Source organism: Chiloscyllium plagiosum, unplaced genomic scaffold (assembly GCF_037043375.1).
Source record: "Chiloscyllium plagiosum isolate Xiang-an unplaced genomic scaffold, Cpla_swu_hap1 HiC_scaffold_8, whole genome shotgun sequence".
NCBI classification, from domain to species: Eukaryota; Metazoa; Chordata; class Chondrichthyes; order Orectolobiformes; family Hemiscylliidae; genus Chiloscyllium; species Chiloscyllium plagiosum.
In genome coordinates, this window is record NW_028270146.1 from 41,573,575 (window position 1) to 41,592,948 (window position 19,374).

The 19,374-nt window shown below is 43.3% G+C and overlaps 1 protein-coding gene across 4 annotated transcripts in view; it reads right to left on the minus strand.

The window, feature by feature from the left end:
• mdga2a (MAM domain containing glycosylphosphatidylinositol anchor 2a) overlaps positions 1–19,374 on the minus strand; it is a 956,359-nt gene that overhangs the window by 124,319 nt on the left and 812,666 nt on the right. The window lies entirely within an intron of this gene.

Sequence of the window (19,374 nt, forward strand, 5' to 3'; positions counted from 1 at the left end):
AACCATCTTTTAAGCAAACAGTAAAAGTATAATCCCATCATTCCCAAAACACACTGTCATAAATGCAAAGAGAAATGACAGCCTATGCACAGTACACAACAACTCATGCATTATTCAAACAAGAGTCTCTGTCTCTAACAGTCCCTTGCGAGTTTAACTTATGAATTGGAACTGAAGGGCTCTTGTGGTGCAATGGTAGTGTTCCTAGCCCTGAACCAAGATGTCCAAGTTCACGTTCCACCTGCTCCTCAGGTCTGTAATACGATCTCTGAACAGGTTGATTAGAAAACTAGGATACAGTAAATAGGAATTGAAGGGCTCTTGCAGTGCAGTGGTCTGTTTCCACCTGTGAACAAGGAGGGTTGAGTTCAAGTCCCACCCACTCCAGAACTGGGCAATAACTTTTCTGAAGTGGTTGATTAGAAAAGTTGGATAAAAACATATTCAGATTAGATTTCCTACAGTGTGGAAACAGGCCCTTCGACCTAACTAGTTTACCGCGACCCTCCAAAGAGTAACCCACCCAGACCCGTTACCCCAACACTACGGGCAATTTAGCAAGGACAATTCACCTGACCTGCACGTTTTTGGACTGTGGGAGGAAACCCCCACAGACATGCAAAGAATGTGCAAATTCCACACAGACAGCCACCCGAGGCTGGAATTGAACCTGGGACCCTGGTGCTAACCACTGAGCCACTGTGCCACCCCACTATGTATATAAAGAATTTGCACAGAAGAACTCTTGTGATGCAGTGGTAATGTCCCTACCTCAGTACCAGAAGACTTGGGTTCAAATTTTACCTGACCCGAGAGGTGTGTAACAACACCTTTGCAAAGGTTGATTAGGAAAGAAAAACTATCAAGTTGAACTGCATGCAACTTCTTCCTGCACCTACTGTTCATATTGTAATCAATGATATCATAAATTGAACACCATTTCAAGGAAATTAGACACTTTGACATACAGGACTGCATTTGGTAAGTGCATTCAATATACATGAGTACAAAAAGATAATAAAACTGAATTGGTTCCATTAATCTTCCTCTACCATTTCATTATACAACTTCATTTGCTACACTCTCCAAAAGGTAAAATGAGTAACATGGGAGGTAAAAGAAAAGCGGTGATTAATTTGAAAAAAGAATTCAGAAAAATTCCTCCTTGCCTGGATAAGGTCCTCATGGAAACACCAAAAGATCCATTTTTATCTATGACTCATCATTAGACATATTGAAATCACCGAATTTACTCTCACTGTCATTGTCAAACTGTGCTAATATCTTTGAGAATATATGGCTATAGAGAACAAACTATTGATCAAGCTTACTTAATAACAAAACAATTAGTTCTAAACTTCCAAGCTTCCTTATTCTTATCATTTTTACTTTGTAAAGTAACCTGCGTAGCGGCACTGTATCACAGTCTTCATCTACATTGACTTCATATAAACAAATTAAATCCAATTCATCATCAAAATATTCTGCTGGATCCATCAAACAAAACATACTACATGTCAACCCATGCAGACCATTATGTTGCAGTCACAGTTCATACTCTTGGTGACTCTGCGGACTCTGCGGATTCCTAGCATGCACCAAATAGATCAGATTCACAAAACTACCAGAAACTTTGTTATCTCTAAGCACGGCCAGCCTTAATGAATCCTGCAAGTTTGTTTTGGGAATTTCCATTACTTGTCAGAATTTTCCAAGTATTGCGAACCAACAGTATTAGTACGCATGTCAGACAATATAAAAGCAGTTTTCGTAAATGTGGGAGGGATTGCCACTGCTGGGACTTCGAGACACTTGCAAACCTGGGACCAAGTTTAAACCCCAGCTCCACAATACTTCAGATGTTATAAGCCAAGAACTGCCCTTCACTCTGTCATCCCACAGCATTACACCAAATGATTGAGAAGGGAAAGTTAGTTCCTCAGTTCACTTACAGAGACATGAAACTTTTGGTAGAAAGAAGGACAGTGCGGTATCCAGCTGACCAGCAGAAGAGGCCATACCCCCATATTAGACAGCAGCCCACACTGTGCAGAGGCCCTGGTAACAAAGCCATGCCTGGTCTTCTGCATTCCACAAGGATGAGTGTCACCAACATCTCTGCTACCTCACACTCACAGGACCACCACTCACTTTGAGAAGAATGAGATGCAAACTCATTGAAACATATACGATTTGGAGAGAATTTGACAGGGTATATAGGAAAAGTTGTTTCCACTTGTGGGAGAGTTAAGGACCAATGGGCATAATCTCATAAAAAGTGGTTGCACTTTTAAGACAGAGATGACAAGCAATTCTATCTTTCAGATGATTGTAAATCTGTGAATTATTTATGGCTGGGGCAGTAAATACATTGAAAGCTGAGAGAGATAAAGCTATCTTTAAGTGAACCAAGGATTGTGGGAAAAAGACAGGAATGTGGAGTTAAGGATTATCGGATCAGTCATGATCTCATTGAATTTCAGAACAGACTTGATGGGCTGAATAGCCTATTTTTACTTCTCCTACGTCTTATGCCACTCACACTCATGAACCACAACTTTCAGTACTGCAAGTAACATATACATTCAACACTACATCTCATCCTCACAAGCTCCCATACCTTTCTGCCCTCTGCACTTCGTACTCACTCACTGGGGACACTTTATAACATCTCCTGGTCCTATATCAGCGCGAACTGCTCTTCCATACATTGTCATCACAGTCAGTGCCTCCTTATGGCTCATTATAGAAAGGTTAGTGCACCCTCAAGACCCATGTCACCACCCTATCCAGACTGTCAGTCCTGTAATCCTGGAAGAGCACAGCTGTTCAGGCAGCATCCGAGGAGCAGCAAAATCGACGTTTCGGGCAAAAGCCCTTCATCAGGAATAAGGCAAAGAGCCTGAAGCGTGGAGAGATAAGCTAGAGGAGGGTGGGGATGGGGAGAAAATAGCATGGAGTACAATAGGTGAGTGGGGGAGGGGATAAAGGTGATAGGTCAGGGAGGAGGGTGGAGTGGATAGGTGGAAAAGGAGATAGGCAGGTAGGACAAGTCATGGGGACAGTGCTGAGCTGGAAGTTCGGAACTAGGGTGAGGTGGGGGAAGGGGAAATGAGGAAACTGTTGAAGTCCACATTGATGCCCTGGGGTTGAAGTGTTCCAAGGCGGAAGATGAGGCGTTCTTCCTCCAGGCGCCCGGTGGTGAAGGAGGCCCAAGACCTCCATGTCCTCGGCAGAGTGGGAGGGGGAATTGAAATGCTGGGCCACGGGGCGATGTGGTTGATTGGTGCGAGTGTCCCGGAGATGTTCCCTAAAGCGCTCTGCTAGGAGGCGTCCAGTCTCCCCAATATAGAGGCGACCGCATCGGGAGCAACGGATACAATAAATGATATTAGTGGATGTGCAGGTAAAACTTTGATGGATGTGGAAGGCTCCTTTAGGGCCTTGGATGGAGGTGAGGGAGGAGGTGTGGGCGCAGGTTTTACAGTTCCTGCGATGGCAGGGGAAGGTGCCAGGATGGGAGGGTGGGTTGTAGGGGTGCGTGGACCTGACCAGGTAGTCATGGAGGGAACGGTCTTTGCGGAAGGCGGAAAGGGGTGGGGAGGGAAATCTATCCCTGGTGATGGGGTCTTTTTGGAGGTGGCGGAAATGTCGGCGGATGATTTGGTTTATGTGAAGGTTGGTAGGGTGGTAGGTGAGCACCAGGGGCGTCCTGTCCTTGTTACGGTTGGAGGGGTGGGGTCTGAGGGCGGAGGTGCGGGATGTGGACGAGATGCGTTGGAGGGCATCTTTAACCACGTTGGAAGGGAAATTGCGGTCTCTAAAGAAGGAGGCCATTTGGTGTGTTCTGTGGTGGAACTGGTCCTCCTGGGAGCAGATCCGGCGGAGGCGGAGGAATTGGGAATACGGGATGGCATTTTTGCAAGAGGTGGGTTGGGAGGAGGTGTAATCCAGGTAGCTGTGGGTTTGTAAAAAAATGTCAGTGTCAAGTCGGTCATCATTAATGGAGATGGAGAGGTCCAGGAAGGGGAGGGAGATGTCAGAGATGGTCCAGGTAAATTTAAGGTCAGGGTGGAATGTGTTGGTGAAGTTGATGAATTGCTCAACCTTCTCACGGGAGCATGAGGTGGCGCCAATGCAGTCATCAATGTAGCGGAGGTAGAGGTGGGGAGTGGTGCCGGTGTAATTATGGAAGATCAACTGTTCTACGTAGCCAACAAAGAGACAGGCATAGCTGGGGCCCATACGTGTGCCCATGGTTACCCCTTTGGTCTGGAGGAAGTGGGAGGATTCAAAGGAGAAATTGTTAAGGGTGAAGACCAGTTCGACCAAACGAATGAGAGTGTCGGTGGAAGGGTACTGTTTGGGACGTCGGGAGAGGAAAAAACGGAGGGCTTGGAGGCCCTGGTCATGGCGGATGGAGGGGTAGAGGGATTGGATATCCATGGTGAAGGTGAGGCGTTGGGGGCCGGGGAAACGGAAGTCTTGGAGGAGGTGGAGGGCGTGGGTGGTGTCTCGAACGTATGTGGGGAGTTCCTGGACAAGGGGCGATAGGACAGTGTTGAGGTAGGTAGAGATGAGTTCAGTGGGGCAGGAGCATGCTGAGACAATGGGTCGACCAGGGTGGTCAGGCTTGTGGATCTTGGGAAGGAGGTAGAACTGGGCAGTACAGGGTTCCCGAACTATGAGATTGGAAGCTGTGGGTGGGAGATCTCCTGAGGTGATGAGGTTTTGTATGGTCTTGGAGATGATGTTTTGGTGATGGGGTGTGGGGTCATGGTCGAGGGGGCTGTAGGAAGAGGTGTCCTTGAGTTGGCGTTTGGCTTCAGCGGTGTAGAGGTCAGTGCGCCAGACTACCACTGTGTCCCCTTTATCTGCTGGCTTGATGATGAGGTCAGGATTGGATCAGAGGGATTGTGTGTTGTGAGGGTGAGAGGTTGGAGTGGGGCAGGGAGGTAGACAGGTTGAGGCGGCAGTTAATGTCCCGGTGGCAGTTGGAAATGAAGAGGTTGAGGGCAGGTAATAGGCTAGTGCAGGGTGTCCAGGTGGATGCAGTGTGTTGGAGGTGGGCGAAGGGGTCCTCGGAAGATGGGCGGGAATACTGATTGTGAAAGTAAGCTCGGAGGCGGCGGAAGAGATATTCGACATTACGGCGTGTATTAAAATCATTGATGTGTGGATGGAGGGGGATGAAGGTGAGTCCTTTGCTGAGGACTGATCGGTCATCCTCAGTGAGGGGAAGGTCTGGAGGGATGGTGAAAACTTGGCAGGGCTGGGAGTTGGGATCTGGTGTGGGTGTGGAGCTGGGAGTGGGGGCAGAGCCAGTGACTGGAGTGGGTGTGATGGTGGGGGGAATGGGGTTGGACTCATGAGCAGGAATGGTGCTCCCCTCAGGGTTCTGGGGATGGGAATGGTGACAGTGGGATATGCGGGGGGTGTGTCAGCAGAATGCAGGTGAGTGGCGTTGGTGGGGGGCAGAAGTGATGGCAGACACGGCAGTCGGGGTGGCGGAAGTCACTGAGCGTGTGACATCAGCGATGATGTGAGGGGCGGAAGTGATGTCACATGTGATGTATGAGGAATTGTGAGGGGCGGAAATGGTTGTGGGAGTGGCCATGATGGGGGCGGAAGTGACATCATCAATCCGTGTGGGGGTGGCAGTTGCAACAGCCGCATGGTTAATGGAGTCTAAGTAATTACAGAGGCCAGGGTATTTTCAGGAGTGTTTGAGGAGCACTGGTTATGGAGGTGGGTAGAAAAAAGTTTGTTGTACTTACAGTTTTTGATGTTTGAGATGGACTTAAAATACTGTTTGTTGAGAGTATGAATTCTCCTGAGGATGTAGTGCAGAGTGGGTCCTTTGCAATTCTGAGAGAGTACGCCTGGAGGAAGAACGCCTCATCTTCCGCCTCGGAGCACTTCAACCCCAGGGCATCAATGTGGACTTCAACAGTTTCCTCATTTCCCCTTCCCCCACCTCACCCTAGTTCCAAACTTCCAGCTCAGCACTGTCCCCATGACTTGTCCTACCTGCCTATCTCCTTTTCCACCTATCCACTCCACCCTCTCCTCCCTGACCTATCACCTTCATCCCCTCCCCCACTCACCTATTGTACTCTATGCTACTTTCTCCCCACCCCCACCCTCCTCTAGCTTATCTCTCCATGCTTCAGGCTCTCTGTCTTTATTCCTGATGAAGGGCTTTTGCCCGAAACGTCGATTTTGTTGCTCCTCTGATGCTGCCTGAACTGCTGTGCTCTTCCAGCACCATTAATCCAGAATCTGGTTCCCAGCATCTGCAATCATTGTTTTTAACCACCGTCCTGTAATCCTCACAATCTCCAGATTACACAGACATGGATCCTTGAATCAAGCACCTGCCATGCCCTGGGGCAGGAACCTGAGCCAAAAAAGTACACTATTTATTAAGATCTTCCAGCTCACTGAGGATTCAGGCAATCTTATAATCTGCTGTGAAAGCTCTGCTTACATTTTAGCAGTTTTTGAACACCTCAGTTGAACCAATCCACAGCATTCTAAAACAATCACCAATATTGTTTTATTGAATGAAACAATGAAACAACCCATAATATTAAAAACATTAATTTGCCCTCTCTCACAATGTTTCATGGATATTTTATTTACAATGTTCCAATATTCAGGTCCACGTCTTAGTTAAACATTAATCAACTCTTCTTTTGACCATACTTTGGATACCAATTTGCATTGGAATCAGTACATTAGTTTTTGAGATTACTGTTTACAAACAGATAAACAAGGATGAAAACATTATCTCTCTCACCTTCAGTACTGGAGGTAATGAATTATATAAATGCATCTTTAATCGATGCATGCCATGTTTTAAATCAACATCTTTTATTTTTAAAGTTATGTCCTCTTTAGTTTCAAATGAAGTTTCTATTATAATGTGCACTAAGATCCTAAATTTGTGTGGGTTTATAATCCTGCAAATTAGGTTATAATGAAGCTTTGCATACATGATGCAATTTATTTGAGAGTTCAGTTCTACATATCTTTGACTTAAACACATCAGTAGAGCGTCTGTCAAACACAAAATGGGCAAATAAATCAAGGTTATTACCTTGTCTTCTTGATCATTATCGCAAGTAAATTGGTTCCCCACGTTAGTACAAAATAGCATATCGACACCTAATGCTACTTTCATTCTTGTGAAATCTTTGGAATACTATATGGGAAAAGTGCAAAGCTATTCCAGGGCTGGATTTTCAGAGCAGGGTAAAGAATCCAAAACCCAGATAAATTCTGGTTTCAGACTCTACAACATGATTTTGGGACATAAATGTTCTAATTGGGAATCTCATTGACAGCTCCTTTGAAGACGCCAGCAGTATTGACCCAGAACAAAGTGGCCGTGAAGGTAAAATGCAGGTACATCACTTGACATGGCACAAGCTGGCCGATGAAACAAATAAAATAAAATTACAAAAAAAATCTTTTAGATGTTTCATCAGAGGAACCTGACAGCTAGGAACTAGTGTGTAGCAAACTATTTGGGTTTGCTGATTTGCCCTTTGAAAATTCGAATGTCAATATTTGAATGGAGGCCACCAGGCTGAACGGGTTCCTGGCTCCCTTAGTCCACCAGCAGCAGTTTGAATATTGAAGACTATCCTTGAGGTGTCAACATTTAGAGGCAACCTCCAAGACTCTAAACTTACACCCAGCGTGAGTCCCAGCCTTGAAGACATTTGAAACTCAGGTTTTAAGTGCAGGTATACCTATGCAGTTAGTGGGACTCTCTCAGGCTGCCTGGAGGAACACTGGTGCTCTACCTCAACCCTAGTCTGCCACTTGGAGGCAACTTGGAGTTTTTTGAGGAAGTAACAAAGAGGATTGATAAGGGCAGAGCAGTAGATGTGATCTATATGGACTTCAGTATGGCGTTCAACAAGGTTCCCAATGGGAGACTGATTAGCAAGGTTAGATCACACGGAATAGAGGGAAACTAGCCATTTGGATACAGAACTGGCTCAAAGGTAGAAGACAGAGGGTGGTGGTGGAGGGTTGTTTTTCAGACTGGAGGCCTGTGAACAGTGGAGTACCACAAGGACCAGTGCTGGGTCCACTACTTTTTGTCATTTACATAAATGATTTGGATGTGAGCATAAGTGGTACAGTTAGTAAGTTTGCAGATGTCACCAAAATTAGAGGTGTAGTGGACAGCGATGAGGGTTACCTCAGATTACAACAGGATCTGGACCAGATGAGCCAATGGGCTAAGAAGTGGCAGGTGGAGTTTAATTCAGATAAATGCGAGGTGCAGCATTTTGGGAAAGCAAATCTTAGCAGGACTTATACACTTAATGGTAAAGTCCTAGGGACCATTGTTGAACAAAGAGACCTTGGAGTGCAGGTTCATAGCTCCTTGAAAGTGGAGTCACAGGTAGATAGGATAGTGAAGAAGGCATTTGGTATGCTTTCCTTTATTGGTTAGAGTATTGAGTACAGGAGTTGGGAGGTCATGTTGCGGCTGTACAGGACATTGGTTAGGCCACTGTTGGAATATTGCATGCAATTCTGGTTTCCTTCCTATCGGAAAGATGTTGTGAAATTTGAAAGGGTAGAGAAAAGATTTACAAGATTCTTGCCAGGTTTGAAGTATTTGAGCTCTTGGGAGAGGCTAAACAGGCTGGGGCTGTTTTCCCTGGAGCATCGGAGGCTGAGGGGTGACCTTATAGAGGTTTACAAAATTATGAGGGGCACGGTAAATAGGGTAAATAGACAAAGTCTTTTCCCTGGGCTGGCGGTCCAGAACTAAAGGGCATAGGTTTAGGGTGAGAGAGGAAAGATATAAAAGAGACCTACGGGGCAACATTTTCACACAGAGGGTGGTACGTGTATGGAATGAGCTGCCAGAGGAAGTGGTGGAGGCTGGTACAGTTGTAATATTTAAGAGGCATTTGGATGGGTACGTGAATAGGAAGGGTTTGGAGGGATATGGGCCGGGTGCTGACAGGTGGGACTAGATTGGGTTGGGATATCTGGTTGGCATGGACGGGTTGGACTAAAGTGTCTGTTTCCATGTTGTACATCTCTATGACTCTATAACTTCAGACAATGGTGCCCAATGTATCCAAGGACCTGGAGACTGACTGGACAATTCGAGTTGGCTTTCAGCAATAGACCTCATTAGACCATCATTGAGGAGAATTGGCTCATGGCCACTTACTGGAGAAACTGAGGTCTGCAGATGCTGGAGATCAGAGTCTAGAGTGTGTTCCTTGAAAAGCACAGCAGGTCAGGCAGCATCCGAGGAGCAGGAAAATCGACGTTTCAGGCCAGAGCACTTCATCAGGAACTTCCTGATGAAGGACTCTGGCCCGAAACGCCGATTCTCCTGCTCCTCGGATGCTGCCTGACCTGCTGTGCTTTTCCAGCTAGAAAATCTCAACTCATGGCTACTTACAGGTGCGTGACTCTACTGACTCCTCCCACACAATCCTACCTCCAGGACAATGGTTTGGGTTGGTGGGCATTAAGGTTGATAGAGGAAACTGACAGGTCAGCTAGCAGTAAGATACTCTGCATCTACGGACTTCTGCGTTGGCCCTATCAGGGCCAAATCAATTCAACGCGTACATTCAGTTTCCAAAGGTATACTGGTGACATCCAACTCTACCTCTCATCCATCCACCACCTACATGCAGCTGAATTACTTCACTGACATCCAGGCTTGGGGGTTCCAGTTTCCTGTATTTCAACACCTGATGTAAGCATATGTGAGCGTAAGATGTATAGTTAGTGAGCTTGCGGATGACACCAAAATTGGAGGTGTAGTGGACAGCGAAGAAGGTTACCGCAGATTACAACAGGATCTTGACCAGATGGGCCAATGGCCCTCTTGAAAGGATGTTGTGAAACTTGAAAGGGTTCAGAAAAGATTTACAAGGATGTTGCCAGGGTTGGAGGATTCGAGCTATAGGGAGAGGCTGAACAGGCTGGGGCTGTTTTCCCTGGAGCGTTGGAGGTTGAGGTGTGATCTTATAAAATTATGAGGGGCATGCAAATGAAAAATAGACAAAATCTTTTCCCTGGGGTCGGGGAGTCTAGAACTAGAAAGCATAGGTTTAGGGTGAGAGGGGAAAGATATAAAGGAGATCTAAGGTGCAACCTTTTCACACGGAGGGTGGTACATTAATGGAATGAGCTGTCAGAGGATGTGGTGGAGGCTGGTACAATTACAACATTGAAAAGGCATCTGGATAGGTATATGAATAGGAAGGGTTTGGATGCATACTGGCAGGTGGGACTAGATTAAGTTGGGATATCTGGTGGGCATGGATGAGTTGGACAGAAGGGTCTGTTTCCATACTGTACATCTCTATGACTCTATGTAACTGTATTTAGATCCTAACAGAATCTCCATATGTTTTCTGTTATTTCCTTTGATCCATGAACCCATGTTCTTCATTTTCTTACAAAGAGGATATTGATTAATTTCCTTAACATATTTTGTGGGCAGCCCCAGAACAGTCCATTACTGCTAAAGAAAACTCATACAGGTCAGAGGTTAGAAAACCCATGATGAGTAACTCACCTCCTATCTCCTTTAAACCAGTTCTGCTGAACAAAGTAGAGAGTGATGGAATACCCCCATTTGCCTGGATGACTGCAGTTCCAACAGCATAAGAAACTTGACACCATCTGGGATAAAGCAGCCCACTTCATTGGCACCCAATCTGACATCATAGACATTCATGGTCCTTCACCACAGAAGTACACTGGCAGTAGTACATATCATCTAAAAGATACACAGCAGCTACTCATCAAGGCTCTTCGATGAACCTTCTAAACCTGAGACCTCTACCACCTAGAAGTACAAGGGCTGCAGGTATACTGGAGATACACCTCAAAACCACATCCAATCCTGATGCTGAATTACAGTCTTAGCTTGTTTTGAGAAGATTTGTAGCTCAGATTGAGGTTTTGGATGGTGTTATTGTGTTGCGCTTTCGCTGTTGCTAGGACAAAATCTTAGAACTCCCCTTCTCACAACATTGTGTTTGTACCTCCACCATGTGGACTGCACCAGTTCAAGAAAGTGGTCCAAGGCAATTAAGGATGGGCAACAAATGCTGGTAAAACCACATCCCATGAATGAATTAGAAAAATCATACAAGTACTGAAAAGTTAATTGTTATGATGTAAGACATCATTAATGAAGCTCTTTACAGATCCAGTATTCACAAATTATATTGGGCTGGCTAGTGTTAATATTTCAAAACCATTTTTCTCATTGGAATACTACAACACATTATCTTAAGTTGCATTAATAATGCTGTCATTGCGCCGAAATAACTTTGCAGTCACACTGATAACTGTAGAACTCTGCCAATATCTGTTTAATTACATTTTAATTTAAGATGATAGAACAGATTATTACTGCATTTATTTGTTCACTGTGAATATTAGACTTTGTCCGCATTAAATTGTTGATTTATAATATGCTTTGTTATCACACCATGTTTTTAATGCATTAATACACAAAGAAATTAAGTGGATATTTTTAAACAAAAACAAAATACAGCAGACACCGGAAATATGTAATAAAAAGAAAGTACTGGACAAATACTGTAGTTCCAGCAGCATCTGTGGAGAAGGAAGCAAAGTTAATGTCTCAAGCTTCATGTGACCTTTCTTTGGAAGAAGATTTATACAGGTTCAAAATATTAATTCTGTTTCTCTTTCCACAGATGCTGTCAGACCTACGAGTTTCTCTAGCACTTACTGTTCTTATTTGTGCATTTCTAATGCTTTGGAAGCATAGAACTGAACTGCTCCCATGTTTAACAGAGATATATTCAATTACAACAATATCTTAACATACTGATAGATCAGCGATTGAATGTCTTGTGTTCCTAATTACTAATGATTTGGAAATGCCGGTGTTGGACTGGGGTGTACAAAGTTAAAAATCACACAAACCAGGTTAGAGTCCAACAGCTGAAAATGTGTTGATGGAAAAACGCAGCAGGTCAGGCAGCATCCAAGGAGCAGGAGAATCGATGTTTCGGGCTTGAGCCCTTCTTCAGTCTTTTGCAGCGCCGCTCCTTCATCAGGTGGTAGATGAAGGAGCGATGCTCCGAAAGCTAGTGTGCTTCCAATTAAACCTGTTGGACTATAACCTGGTGTTTTGTGATTTTTAACTAATTACTAATAACAGTGTCAGAGAAACAGGAAGCATAAGGACTCAGGCCTTTTACTCTGCCAATCAAAAGAATCATGACTGAACTTCTCTCTTAGCTACACCTTACATTATCAACATAGCTTTAGATTCCTCTCGTATCCAAATAATTTATCAATCTCTTGACTTGAAAATACTCAATTCCTCAAACACTCTGGAGCTCTCAGGAGGTAGAGAATTCTGTAGATGGACAATGCTTTGAGTGAAGAGATTCCTCCTCAATTCAGTGTTAAATGACCAGCTTCAAATTTCTAGATTCCCCACCAGATCAATCTTCCTCTCAGCTTTTATGCTACCAAGCTATCTAAAGATTAAATTATCTCTCATTCTTCCAAGCTGTGTGGAACACAAACCTATCCTGCTCAATTTCTTATGATAAAACAATTACTTTTCCCCAGAAATCAGCGTGTTGAATCTTCATCACACTCGTCTTAAGGCAAGAAATCCCTCCTTTACTTAGGACATAAGATGTGCACATAATACTGAAGGTGTGATCTCATCATGGCACATAATGATTTCATTAAGACTTATTCATTCTATTATTCTCTCATTCCTTTGCATAAAATACAATAAATCATTTGTTTTTAAATGTTTGTTACACCTGCATGTTAACTTTCTGTGACTTATGCACAAGGGCACACAATTTCTCCAGTTTATCATCAATTAAAAAATAATCTGTTTCTCAGTGTTTCCTACAAAAATGCACACATCTCCACATTATATTCCATCTGCTACTTTCCTCAAAATGCACTTCACCTGAAAAAATTCAAGGATAGGTCATTCTTTCTCTGTTCATCATCTTGGAATTTTTGAATTCCAACATTTTATTTCTGCTCAAATAGCAGATGGGTTTCACTCAAGTTAAAATAAATGCTTTGCTGTTAAATTTGCACTATCTTAAATTCCAGTTCACTTAAATTCTGTTTGATTTTCTTTATTGTATCCAAGAAGTGTTCAAACATCCCTTAAAAATGACTTCCCTGATAGAATGCTAAGGATGCCGAGTCCTAGCTCAAACCTACATTTCATTGCACAGATGCTGTACAAAAGCCCTTAGTTGGAATAAAGCTTAATTTCTGTAATAAATCTGTTTAATATCAGACCAAATTTGGCCCTTCTCTGTTATTAATAATGAATTATCATTGGGAGGAACACTAACATTTGAAATTTCCAGTGCTCATTTATTACAGGGGTTAATGTCCATAGCAATTGTTAAACTCATCAATATGTTGAACAATACAGGAATTTGCAGAGTACACAGGACATTAAAAAGATTTTACTTCCTAAATAAATTTATTGTGCCTCTGCTTTCTGTGAACTGTTCTGTTTTTGACAATTAGTGATAAATAACTGAATTTTTCAGACTACCACAAATTTGGTATATTAAAAATAACAGTCGATCATGCTGTTGAATACATATTGCCAATATAAAACCTGCAGCTTTCTCTATACCTGTTAATTATACCTGCATAAATTATATTTGCTAACTTTCAACATTTGCCACTGCTCTTAATTTCACAATTCCCACTTCAAATTTTTCTCAATTAAAGGGCTTCATCCACCATTAAATCCACTTCCTCAAAAACACGGACAGTCTAGACAGTAATGATAAAAATATGTTTGAATTAGCGACAAATGCAGGAGGTGATGTCAGAGAAAGGGGATTTCTTTTGACTTTGTCAATTTATACAGAAGAATCCATTATCTTTCAAACCCAGAACAGAGTCTCTCTGGTCAGAACTCCCAAATATTGTGATGGCAATGTCAGACTTTCCAGCTGCAGCCCCCAGATATTTGTACTTTTAGAGTTAGGCACTTCACATGATTGTTCATTGAGTGTTTAGAGCTAGTTCCTCAGATCTGCTTATTTCACCCCATGTTTCACAACTAAACAGATACACAGAAGCAGCTTTACGTCAGTTCCCCAGCCTTGCTACAACTGTGACTTACCCAAATTTACATGGAGGTCATTGCATTCCTTTCTGAAAGTGTACACCAATACACTCACACACCCTCAGTCAATATGGATCTGGATTTCACATCGAAGTTTGGTAGCAGATTACAGTATAAATCAGGGAGACAGTTGCATGAAACTTTTACATTGAAATGATACTGTCTCAGATGCATATCATGATATGTACAGCTGTAGAATTAATGCTTGGGCTTTGGATGGGCAAAGTGGACACCAGCAGTTTTATTTCATCCAATCTGTTCAGTGTTCCTGAGAGTCTGTTGTGTGCTGCAGGCCCAAATGCACATGAAACTGGCTGGAGATTTTTTGAACTCAATTCACTGAGACACCTTCCAGCCAGGAGACAGAACAAACAAACAAACTTTCAACAAATTAGATCAGACAAGTTTTGATGTCAGGACCTTGAGGCAAAAGCAGAATATACTGAGATACTGTGTCATCCTGTCCTTCCCTGTTGCCTGGTGGAAGTTGTTATAAAACATCTTTTATCGCACTTAAATTTTATGTCAATAGACGGTAAGAAGTACACACTGTGCAAAGGGAAGGTTTGGACAGACTTAGTGATCAACGAGAAATGTTGCAACATTTTTCCTTACTTTCATACCTTCCTCACTCAGCCAACTGCCTAAAAATCTGGTCATGCCTTAGCAGCCATCTCATTGAAATGGCTGAGTGCATTGAACTTTCTTGTTTGATCATTTCCAAATTTTGATGAAATGTCATTTGCTGGAAAGAAAGAACATTGAAATAACCTCATTGTTCTACACACAGAGGTGCACCATGTCCACTATCAGCAGCATAGAACAATGGCGGGAATCTTATTGGGATCTGAACAATGTGGGCTGTGGAGAAATTTGTGGCAGAATTAGACTAGAATTCCATAGAGGCCAATCTTGACATCAGGAGTATCTCGCTGCATCTTTTGGGGTGGATTGCCAATTAAGAGGGATTGCTGCTTGTTAAATGCAGTGTTGATGATCCAACACCCTTCATTAATATTCAGATGTTGTGTCAAATTTGCCAAACAAGCTAGATACTGAGAAAACATGACATGGAAATCGGAACCTGGTGGATTCAGCTCCCCACTTGCACCAAAGGACCTCCATGTTGGACATCGAGCAGCAATATTTTAGGTCACATTCAAAGGATATGGACCGCATGCACTGCACGTCCATGAACATTGGTATCTGAAATGTGCCGGTCTGTAAGACTGCTAATGGCAGATTTCCAATTCATTTACATGTACTCCTTTACTTCAATGCTGCCATGGATAACTATCATTGTAAAGCTGTAACAAGGACAGTGTGTGTCAAGGACTTACATTCATTTCCATGGACTCAACTATGGTGTATCTCTGGGATCTTTACTTACTGTCATAGTTCTCACTCACTCTCAGTTTACCTGAATGTCTTGCCTTGTCTTACCTTTGTGTACTTTGCTCCCTCAGCCAGAAATATCAGGCTCATATTACTGCTGTGTTGCTTTGCCTGGTTTTACGCAGTTAAAATCGCATAACACCAGGTTATGGCTCAACATGTACATTTGGAAGTACGAGCTTTTAGAGCGTTGCTCCTTCATTAGGTAACTAGTTATGATTTTTAACTTTGTCCACTCCAGTCCAACACCGACACCTCCACATCGTGGTATTACACTGTCACAAAGCCAAGAAGCTTTTCATGGTATTGAGCTAGCCTCAGTAAAGCCAAGGGAGATAACCTTTGCTCAGGGACCCCAGCACAATAAGTCAAGACCAGCCTCTGATGCCAGTCCTGGAACTTGGAAATAGTCAGTTAGTCACTTGGGGTGGTGAGAGTCAGGATGGTCTCCACATAATGAATGAGGAGCTGAACATCAGACAGCCCACCACCCAACTTGAGGTTTACTGTCCTGCTGGGGGGAGCTACTTTACTCCTGGAATGAGAAAGAGACGCATATTAAGGGAGATGAAAGTGCATGGTACAGCGGTTATGTTTGTGCAGGTCAAGAGGTGTCCCAAGTGAGTAAGTAGGCAGCACAGGGTTAGTGATTTTGGGGATTGGGCTGCGTGACAGTGAGTGAGGGAAGATGTTACAGCCAATAGTGGAAGTGGTACAGTGGTACAGGAGCAGAGGTGGAATAGGTGGGAGGTATCGGATGGTGGCAATTACAATGGTGGAAAGATGAAGGTCATTGACCATCCTTCATCCTGTACATTTCTTCAAATGGATGTGAATGGTTTAACACAGATGGCAACCTTGGACCAAGCTGCAAGGTCTGGTGACGTGACCTCCATTGGTGGGCCTTAGCGAAGAGGAGCTCCTGCCTCTGCATCACCCATCCCAGCAGGAGCTCTAGGCTCCTTCCTGCACATTGGGTTACTGATTTCCCATTGGCTGCCATGTGCGAGGCAATTGTCAGGAACTATGCAGAGTAGCTCTGGACTAACAGTGCTTACCCAGGTGCATAATACACTTTTACGCATGGTACAGGCAAAGGATGTCAGTGAATTCCAGGATAACTGGTGAATAAAAAATGGCCTGGGTATGACATTGTAAACTCGGGTTGCAACTGGATGTAATGGATGTCGAATAAGTAGTTAATGAAGTGAGTGTGTTAAAATACAGTGAGAAAACTTGCTGTGCTCCGCAACAGAAATTGCTGCAGAAATTTGACCCAGCTCAGACTTAACCAAACAAACATAAGATACAGCCTTATGTTTTAGGTGCCCTATTTTGTGTTGTCTTATTCACAATATATCATCACAGTCTACAAGATGTCAGTAGAACTTAGTCTTTGGAAGCTCGTGGTTGGGTTTGATAAATATTATTTTTTTAAAATGATTATATTTTTAAAAATCTCTGTTGCTTAGGGAGTGAAGACATAGCTGCAGACTCACTATGCACCCAGTGTATTCTGTTGACATTCGTAAAATTAATTGTTGTGACTCCCATTGCTCCTATTATCTACTTGTAGAAATAAATCGGTCAACCTGGATTAACATAATACCATAAAGCATAAGGGCAGAAGTAGCCATTCAGCCCATCAAGCCAGTTCTGCTGTTCAATCAGGTCACAGGTGATCTGATAATCCTCAACTATATTGGCCTGTCTTTTCCCTGTAATCTTTGATTTCCTTACTGATTGGAAGTCTGTCTATCTCAACTTTGAATATAGTTAACAACCCAGTCTCAACAGCCCTCTGAGGTAAAGAATTTCACAGATTCACTATCCTTAGTGAAGGAAGTCCTCCTCATCTCCATTTCAGATGTGCAATTCCTTATTCTGAAATGATGCCCTTGACATTCCCCACAAAGGGAAACAGTCTTCCAACATTTACCCTGTCAAGTCCCCTAAGAATCATGTATGCTTCAATAAGATCATCCTTCATTCTTCTATAATCCAGTGAGTATAGATCAATCTATTCCACCTCTCCACATAAAACATAAAATTTCTCTCTGAACCCTGGAGCTGAAATGAGTTGCTCTTCCCTGTCGATCATGAGACACTGAACTGAGCACCCCAATTACCTTCTGCAAGCAGTGACATCAGCATCAGGTCCAAGCACGTTTGGACATTTGAAGGAAATTTGTGTCAAGATAGGAAGATAGGGATCAGCAAATCCAAATGTCACACTGCACACAGTGAAACCTACAAATAACAGAACCTCCCAGTATTAGAATAAAACAAAGAATTGCAGATGCTGAAAATCCAAAACAAAAACAGACATTGCTGAGAAACTCAGCAGATCTTGCAGCATCTGTGGAGAGAGAAACAGAATTAACATTTTAAGTCCAGTGACCATCCTTCAGAACTGATAGTAACTAAGAAAAGTTGTTTTATATGTAAAGGTGGATCATAAGCCACCATTTCTGCCATCTCTAGCAGAATGCCACTACAAGACACATTTCTCCTGTCTTCCCTTGTCAACATTTCATAGGTTCCCCTCAGGACACCTTGATCTACGCTTCCTCCACTCCCAACACCATCCACATCTCTATGGCACCTACCGATGCAATTGTTAAAGGTATAACAATTGCCCATTTGTCTACTCACTATCTAAGGCTCGAGATCAACCTTCCAGATGAAGCAGCAATTTACCTCGACTGCACTCAAACTAGTTTACTGTGCTTGCTGCTCACAATGTGGTCTCCTCTACACTGGGGAGATAAAACGCACACTGGATGACTACTTTGCTGAACACCTTTTGTCTCGCTACCTGGCGCTGTGGGGCAGCAGTGGTTAGCACTGCTGCCCCACAGCGCCAGAGATCCGGGTTCAATTCCCGACTCAGGCGACTGACTGTGTGGAGTTTGCACGTTCTCCCCGTGTCTGCGTGGGTTTCCTCCGGGTGCTCCGGTTTCCTCCCACAGTTCTAAAGATGTGCAGGGTCAGGTGAATTGGCCATGCTAAATTGCCCGTAGTGTTAGGTAAGGGGTAAATGTCGGGGTATGGGTGGGTTGCGCTTCGGCGGGTCGGTGTGGACTTGTTGGGCTGAAGGGCCTGTTTCCACACTGTAAGTGATCTAATCTGATCTAATCTGAAACCTGTCATTCTTTCTCTCTCTCTGGGCTCCATTTCTGCCCATCTGCACATTCCTTTGCCACCGCACCCCACTCCTGACCTTTAGCTTATATACCATGTTTTCCTGGCTACTTCTGAAGAAAGGTCACTGAACCTGAAACATTAAGTCTGCTTCTTCTCCACAGTTGCCAGACTTGCTGAATTTCTCCAACGATTTCAGTTTTTGTTTTCCCTACACATTAGTATAAATCTTTAAATAATCCACAACATGTGGACTGTTCCCTCAGTTAGTTCACCCAGATCACTAACACAGATATTATTGACTAATAATCCTCACAGAAATTCCTGCAGGACTCTGCATTATCAAGTTCCATGCAAGAGGATGACTATTAATAACAATCTTCTGATTGCTAACATGCAACCAATTTTTTATCTCTCCTGTAGTCTGCTCTTTCAGTCCTAAATTATCAACATGATGTTAATGGTATTCCGTCTAGGTAATGATCATTTGCAAGTGACAAACAAATCGACTGCTTCAGAATAGTTAACTGAGAGAGCTTAAAAAGTTTGAAACCAAAGTCTAATGAAAAAATCAGACATCGTTTGGGGAGTACACATTTTCAAGGTATTTCTTCAAAAGATTTTTTAAAAGTCTTTTTTAATGCTACCTAATATGA